The following is a 9,166-nucleotide window of genomic DNA, read 5'->3' as shown; positions in this document are numbered from 1 at the left end:
TGTGTGTGTGTGTGTGTGTGTGTGTGTGTGTGTGTGTGTGTGTGTGTAAGTGATGGATGAAACGTTGAGTACCTGCTGAATGAGCAATGAGATAATGTATGCAGCAGTTCTTTGGAGATTGGAAGGCACTATGCAAACATAGCAATTGCCTTTGCTAATATTATAGTAGTAATATTTTGAATTCTTTTCATTTCATTTATTGTCTGTTTCCAACACTGTAGATATACCATGGTCTTAATTCTTTGGCATGGCCAACTTTTAGAAAGTCATTAAAATAATGCTCCTGTACATTAAGAAGTTTGGGGAAAGATCTGCGTTTTGTTTAATGCCCTGATTTTTTAAAACATGATTTAAAAAATAATTTTCAGAGTTTATATATATTTGCCTTGATTAATAAATACTTTTTAAATTTACTACTAATCATTTGAAAAATAATGCCTAGATTTAAAAAAAAATGGCAGATACTCAGGTATAGTGGGTCTTTGTTGTTACTGTGTTAAATTTAATTTCTCATTTATTCATGTTGTTACCATATTTATTCGCATGCTTCTCATTGTAGTACAATTTATTCATTCATTTAACAAATAATTCTTGAGCACCTGTTCTAGGTACTAAATAGACCCTGAGGACAAACTGGTATACACTGCCACTGCTCTTAGACACGAAACAAGTATAAAATCAGACTGTGATAGGTGCTAGAAAGGTGGGGAACATGCTGCCATGAGAAAATGTAGTGGACAATCTGACCGAGTCAGGGAGGCCCAGGAAGACTTTCCTGCAGAGTGAAAGACACACATGGGTTTAGAGTCAACATACCTGTGTGCCTTTTGATAAACTATTTCTGAACCTCATGTTGTTTACCATAAAATAGGAACATTGATGTTTATCTTGCATTCTTGATGTATGGATTAAATGTACGGCAGGAATTGCCTGCTACCACCCTCACCCCTCTGCAGTCCATTCTTTTTTTTTTTTTTTTTTTTTTGCGGTATGTGGGCCTCTCACTTCTGTGGCCTCTCCTGTTGCGGAGCACAGGCTCCGGATGCGTAGGCTCAACGGCCATGGCTCACGGGCCCAGCCGCTCCACGGCATGTGGGATCTTCCCGGACCGGGGCACGAACCTGTGTCCCCTGCATCGGCAGGCGGACTCTCAACCACTGCGCCACCAGGGAAGCCCTGCAGTCCATTCTTTATACATAGTCAGAGAGATCTTTTTTAAAATGACATCCAGATATGTGGTGTCTCTGCTCACAGCAGAGTGGCTTTAAATCTCAGTAAAAATCTCAGATCTTTCCAATGGCCCATAAGGCCCCAAATGAATTCGCCATTTCTCCCTTCTTCTGCCTCACCTCCTACCATATCACCTTTGTTCCCTGCCTTGCTCACCACCTATTTCTAGTCACAGCAGTTTTCTTGCTACTCCTTAATGCCATCAAGCCAAACTGGTTTCTGCCCAATAGCACTTGCTCATTCTGTATTTGCCCTTCTCTCTTTGAAATGCTCCCTCCAAATATTCACATTTCTTTCAGGTCTCTTGCTGAAATGTTATCTCCTCAGAATTACTTTTCCTGATCTCTTTATTTCAATTATGTCCTCCTAGTCTCATTCCTACCCTTGCATTTTCTGGTTCTCTTTTCCTTTACCCTGCTTTGAGTCTTCTTCATAGAACTTATTGATAAGGCTAATTGTTATAAGAAAACCACAATAATAATCTTTTCTACTAACGATATTTACTATTTGCCAGGCTGTCTTCTAAATTCTTTATACCTGTTAACTCATTTACTACATACATAATTACTATTAACCTTATTTTACCGGTAAGGGAATAAGACAGAGCAGTTATGTAACTTACCTAAGGTCACACAGCCACAGCCAAAGTGGTCAAGCAAGAATTTAGGGCCAGAGAGTCTTAATTCCAAATATCATGCTCTTAACAATTATGCTCTGCCGTCTCTCAGCTTGGAAGTATGCTAAATAGTTATCGTTTCCCTTGTGTGTTCTCTGTGTTCTTGTTGGCACCTAAGCTCCGTGACGGGGACTGTATCTGTGGGGCCTCAACACTGCCATACGTACAATGAACGTTTGTGCCTGAAAGCACTTCGGGTGGTGCCTAGCTACAGCTAGTCTTTATTATGTACATTTATGGTCATTACATTTACCATAACTGTACATAATGAAAATTGACATGCGGAGTTGGGAGTTATTGCCCCTAGAAAAATTATTGAGTCTGAAACATCTCAGGTGCCCTCATCCTCCCATTTCAACGTCCTTCACCCTCTGCTTTTGCCTCCACTGTCAGGTCTTCAGTGCCTAACGCCGTCTCCTCCTTCCCCTGTTAACTTTCTCTTTATACATGACCTGAAATCTTTTACTTGTGGTATATAGACAGCTGAGTTATGACTTAGTGGTACCTCAGTGAAACAAGCTTTTAAATGATTTCATTCAGAAAAAACATTCAATAAATATTTATCAAACACTGACTTATATTTGGCTGTGCAAGATGCTGGGGGAATAGGGTGAAAGTCCTGTTCTTCCCTTCAGGGTATCCTAACTCTTCTAGTCCATCCTCCAGCATAATTTTCATAAAGTGTCCCATTTGCTTCAAAATTTTAGAGGCTTCAGGAAAAAGACGCTTTGTGATCTTTTTTTTCTGTTTCTTTATCCAACCCCTCCCATATTCTAAATATACTACTGAGCCTCTAAAGCTATCACCACAGTGGATGCCTTTTGTGCCTTCACACCATCTCTTCTCTCCCTTTTGTGCTCCTGCATCACCTGACTCACTTACTTGCCCTTGAGGTCCTAGCTCAATCATTACCACCTCCAAGAAGACTTTGCAGGTCAAGCTTCTCTGCTGCCAGAACATCCTGCTCCTGCTTGTATCATCCTTATCCTTTTTGCCAGGAGGCCCTATAGATTATGAACTAAAGCAGAGTCTATGTATTTATCACTCGTTGCCATGAAACATCACCTTGCACAGGGCAGAATTAACGCTTGCTCTATAATAGGTGCCCAAAACTTGTTTGTCAAAAGAAGGAAAAGAAAGTAAAGCCCCATTTAAATCAAATTGATGTAGTAAACCTAATGGTATAATCACCAGCTTCAGTGAAATTGGTGGGAGTAGAACTTTTCAGAGGAGTCCAGAATCTTCCCCACTGCTGGTAGGTACTGCTAGTTCCTGGGGCTGACTCTGGGTTGCAGAAGTGGGTGACAGGTCATGATGTGATAAACCTGGGGTGTTGACAATTGGTTTTAAGGTCTGGAACTTAAATATCTGCTCCTGTTCTTCTAAAGACAACACTTCTAAGGTGTCAGTGAGAGTAATTTTCCACAGTTTATTCACTGTAATAAGAAATCTTTCTTTGCATTTCCAGCAGATAGCTTTTTTCTAATCTCTGAGAGCAAAGTTATTCTGCCAGAAAGAAACTGTTTTGAGAGAAAAAGAAAAACTGTATTTCCTTCTCAAAATTAGGGAAATAAAAATACACGTAGGAGGAGAAAAGGAGACCAATATGCCAGCAAGTATGATTTGTTTGAGTTTAATGCAATTTCATTGCCTAAAAGATTATAAGTAAGCAGGCTAATACACCTTTATAATTCACATAGTTAACAAATATTTATTGAATATCTATAATGCATTGGGAACTTTATTTTAGTGCAAAGACTTGGCTGCTAAAATCTTCCACTTTGAAACATTTTTGTATGTTTAATTTTATTTGGTATTATACTATTTTACTTGGATATTAAAGAGGAAAGTGTTTATATTTAAATACTTTATGGAGGAATTAGAATAATGATTGAATCAGAAAGTTCATCAATTCAAAAACTTATTGAGAACTTATATTGTGCTAGTTGCTAATAATATAGTAGAGAATAAGCTGTACACAGCCTCTAACATCCTGGAAGTTATATTTGAGCTATATTTGAGATATATATATAGCCCAAATATATATATACATATTTGAGCTACATATATATATATATATTTGGTTACTGTATCACAAAGGAGAAGTGCAGTGAGTGTAAGGAATCTTCTATCAGAGAAGTCTGACCTATCAGGGAGGTTGCAGAAGACAGCAAAACTTAAATGTGAGAGCTAAAGGATTAGTGGGAAGTGGTTTGTAAACTGAATAATAAAATTATGGAAGAAAGCTGTTACAAACAGGGGAATCAGCCTTTACAAGCATTCTGAGGTGGGAAAGAGCAAGGCTGTAGTGGCAGGAGAGCAGAGAGCCAAGCAGAGAGGAGAAAAATGAAGACAGAAACATATCATATACATTTTGAGGTCCGCAATAAGGATTTGAGATTTACTCAAAGAGCAATGATTGCCATTTGAAATTTATTTAAAAAATTGTGTTTAACGAAACTATGGCTGGAAAAGTAAGCCCCATGATCTGGAGAGGAAGTAATATGGCCCATAGATGAGGAGCCTTTTGAATTTGACTAGAAACCATCGTAGAAGCTAAGAAATGGAAACAACCAATTTCTTTCTTCCACCCTCCCTCAGATTTCTGGGTTTTGCAGCTGGGTGAATAGTAGTACTAGTCACCAACAGAAGAAACACTGGGGAAAACCCAAATTTTTAGGGGGAAGAATGTGAATTTGGTTTGGGATATTTGAAGAGTGAGATGTCTCTAAGGCTTTCAAATTGTATTGCTAAATAGATCCTAAAACTGTCCATTGAATTTGGTGCCATGGAAATCTTCAATAGCCTTAAGGCAAGTATTGATAGTAGAAACCAGTTTGGAGTTAGTTGAGAAGCAAGTGGGAGATGACAAAATGGACAGGGTAGAGATAACTATTTTTGAGAAGTTTGGTTGTAAATAGAAGGAGGGAGACAGTGATAGCTGGAGAAAGAATGTTTTTCAAAATGGGACAGAGCTTTGAATACATTTAAATGCCCATGAAAAATATCTGGTATAATGGGAGAACTTGAATGTTCTGAAGCTAGAAAGAGGAACGATGCATGTTATAAGGAAGAGGATAGAATCCAGAGTACAGGAGAAAGGAGTAAAACTCTTCTGTTTTCTCTTTAGTCATTCCTGAAATTAAAAATATTTTTTGAGAACCTACTACCTACCAATCATTTTTATAAATACTTTGCTTTCCTCTTTCATAAAGTTCCATAAAATATGTTTTAAGGAACAGTTGCCAGGTGGAATATTACCCCTTCCCAGCATTTCAGGGAATATCTGAAATACTATTACTACAAAGTTATTTTGAGACATTAAAAATATCTTAATGCCTTGGTCTAGCTGATGCCTATACCAGCCAGTGAGGTGAGCCAGCAGATTTGTGTGTTACAAAATGGCTGCTGCTTCGCTTGCACCCTAAGTCTCCCACAGACTCTCTCCTGTGGTTCAGTCAACTGGAAATGTAAAAGAAATGGAATTCCGGGAAGTCTATTCAGTCTTTCCACATTAATACATTACCAAATCACTAAAACAACTTTATTGTATAACTTGGTCTCACTATGTGATTTATTTTTCTATCATTTCCCCCTTTTACACATAGGCACTTGAGCACTGTATGCCAAACAATTTGCCACATGCTTGACGTACATTTCCTCATTTAATCTTCACAGCTACCCTGTGGGGTGTGTTTATCATTACCCCTATTTATAAACAAGGAAACATCCTGTCTTTCCCAAGGTCCATGGTCTAGACTATGGTAGAGCTGTAATAGAAATCAAGGTTTCAGGACTTCTAGTTTGGTGCTTTTTAACGTAGTGGAAGAAAAACACATGTACTTCATGCTATAGAGGAAAAAAAAAAAAAAAGGTCTTCATTTGGTTTGGTGGAACCCTAACCTCCATATTTTCTCAGATTGCATTGCCTCATTTGTTTAAAAAGATTCTATGAGTCAATACACCTTTCCAAAGGTAAAGTTCAGAGAGAGATGTTGTGTGGTTTAAGCACAAAGATATGCACTATCTACCTCAAGCAATTTGTTTGATAAAACTTCATCTGAATTCAACAATCCTAATATTTTGGCCCTAAAATCTTCTTGCCTAAGAGCTGTCATTATTGAGAACTATGACTACATTTTAATTACTATATGAATTTAGATATGAAGCACAGTGTGTCTGTTCTACTCCTCCTCCATCGTTACAGTCTGTTCTAATTAGCATTTCAACCTAAATCTGCTGAGGCAAGGTCCTTTTAAGTCTTCACCTCATGCCAAGAACCAGAATCACCACTTTCCTAGGATTACTGGCAAATTAATATTTCTGCTGACTACCAATTTGTCAAAATTGCAAGTTCTTTAGAAGGACAGTAAAAGAACAAATACTGATGGAGTGCCCACTCTGTTCCAGACTCCTAATTAAAATATATCAATAAATCAAATGTTATTATATATATTATAGTCCTATGAAGTATCTATCATTAATATTTTTAAATTTAAAAGCAATGAAGTTTAGAGAGGTTAATTACTTTGCCACAGTAGATGAGTTCCATGCATTATTTATTTATTTTGTATATTCTTTATGTATTTATATATGTATACATGTATGTATATCCTCTCTTAAGGAGTTTAACTGGTATTATAAATATGAATATAAAACACTAAGTAAAGTACAAATAAAATTAGGGAAACAGAAATAGGGTATAATAAGTGTTTAAAATAGATGATGTCATCAGTAGCATTATATGTAGCATGTATGCCAAAGGGATCCTCTATATTTGTTAAAAGTAAATAAAAAACCTGACTCTGGGTCTTTTAGCAGCCAGTGAAAAGGAGAACAGATGATAAGAGTTATTATTTACAATGCCCTAAGATTTGAAATAAACTTTTTTTTTTTTTTTCCTGGAGAAACATAATTTTTCCTGGAACTGAAAGCAAAGAGATATTTCCTGTTGTTCCTCACAAAAAGAGCTCTGTATAATAGAGTTTACAGTACCCTCAAAAATATCTTTATAACAAATACAATAATGAAATCTCTCGGGCTTAAAAAAATAAAATTCTTTAATAGATGTAGATGGGCTGATGCCAAAGCATGACTCTCTAAAAGCAATTCCTTGTCTTGAAAAGGGAGTGGGATGGGAATAGGAAAACATTGATTTCCAGATATGTTGCTCACTGACGGCCTAGAATTATCTCAAAGATAGATTTTAGAGTGTCTAGAAGACCAGATGAAGGACAAATTATTCAGTAAATATTCCACAAAAACTGTTTTGTTTAATCAAATTTTGATAAATAAGAAATGGACTGAGTAAGAGATTATATACCTGCAGTATGAGTATTTTGCATGGTGGTAAAAGGAAAGCTATATGGCATCAGCCAAACTAGGAATAATAATACTAGAGAACATTTATTGAATGATTACTGTATGCTAGACTCTGTATTAAGTGTTCTACATGCATCGTCTCATTCAGTACTCCCCAGTCTTTTTGGAAGGTTTAGGGACCCAGTATTGACAAGGGCCTCTACCTCTGCATGGAGGTTGGCTGAAGGTGCTTCTGTGGTCAGAGGCAGGTTCTCAAGAAGTCCTAGATTCACTCTCCCACATAGATATAGGTGAGTAAGGCCTCAAGGCTGTATACTGTAGAGCCGTGGTTTTTAACCCATTTTGTGACACATACCCCTTTGCATATCTGATGAAAGTTATGGAGTCATCCCTGGAAAAACACAAATGATTTATGAAGCCCCTGGAACACACCCATGAACTTTTTCAGGTTAAAAGCTATTGAAGAGCATAGCCCTAGTAATTTTAGCCTGGGGTTGTTTTTTTTTTAAAGCCTGAATAATCAAAGATCTATCTTGGCTATATATATTTTTTAGTAAACCACCCATAGAATTTAATGTTACTTTAATAAAGCAACTACCTGGTACACTCATTGAGACAAACTGACTGGAAAAATCATACCTAGTTAAATAAATGAGAAGATATTGTGTATAGCTCCCAATAAATTACATGTTGGGGGAATCTCTGCCAAAGGTAACCACATTGGCTTATATTTTATCATTGTGAATCCCTTCTGCAGCAATTACATAATAGGGCTTTTTGTTAATTAAGTCTGATCAGAATTAATGCAGATAAAACCAAATCAACTACCTGTGGAGGATATCTATATTTGTGGTCACTATAGCATGGCCATGTTAGAGCTGCCATGCATGCTTGTTCAGGTTGTACACTGCACAAGAGCTCCACAGCTAAGGGAGTATTACTCACAATATAGAGATCATAAATTTTTATATTTTTTATGATAGCTTTTCAATAGCAACATTTCTTTTTCTAACAAAATATGAGTATTCAGATAATTTTTTAAAAGATAGAAATAAAATGTAAAAGAAAGGATACATTTTTCAAATTTCATAAAAAATACTTTATGGGAGGTAAATGCCCCTATACCTTAAATATCCAGAACTTTAGCTGGTCATTCAAGTTTGAATCAAAAAGAGGGGACTTACAATACACCTGCTTTATACACCACCCCCTTGGAAACTATTTTTTGATCCATCAATATTCTGTCTTCAATATCCCTATTCTGGCTTTATTAATAAGGTAAAGATCCTGTTTATATATTAGTAACTTGAGGTTTATAGTGAGCTCATGCATTTAGCTCATACTGCATGAGAAATGGCTATAGGAACTTGGGTTGATCAACCCGAAGAAGAAAAATTCAGAGGTAATATAATCAAAAACCTTTTCCAAAAAGTTTTTTTTCCATGTATATTAATTTGCTAGTGCTGCCATAACAAAGCATCACAAACCAAGTAGCTTAAGCAACAGCAATTTATTGTCTCACAGTTCTGGAGGCTAGAAGTCCAAGATCAAGATGTCTGCAGGGCTAGTTCCTTCTGAGGCCTGTGAGAGAGAATCTGTTCCATATTTCTTTCCAAGCTTCTAGTGATTTGCTGACAATCTTTGGCATTCCTTGGGTTGTAGATACATCACTTCAATCTCTGTCTTTATCTTTACATGGCATCATCACTGTGTGTGTGTCTGTCTCTGTGTCCAAATTTCCCCTTTTTATACGGATACTAGTCATATTTGATTACAGCCTTTATTAATGACCTCTACTTTTACAAAGACACTATTTCTAAATAAGTATGTTCTGCAGTACTGGGTATTAGGATTTCAACACATCTTTTTAGAGGGGCAAAATTCAACTCATAACACCATGCATACCATAAAAATTGGAAACACTCATTATTATGACCC

The sequence above is a fragment of the Aethalodelphis obliquidens genome, unplaced genomic scaffold, assembly GCF_003676395.1.
Source record: "Aethalodelphis obliquidens isolate GAN/ISIS:26980383/991018 unplaced genomic scaffold, ASM367639v1 scaffold50, whole genome shotgun sequence".
Classification (NCBI taxonomy): domain Eukaryota; kingdom Metazoa; phylum Chordata; class Mammalia; order Artiodactyla; family Delphinidae; genus Aethalodelphis; species Aethalodelphis obliquidens.
This window is presented reverse-complemented; position numbering follows the sequence as displayed.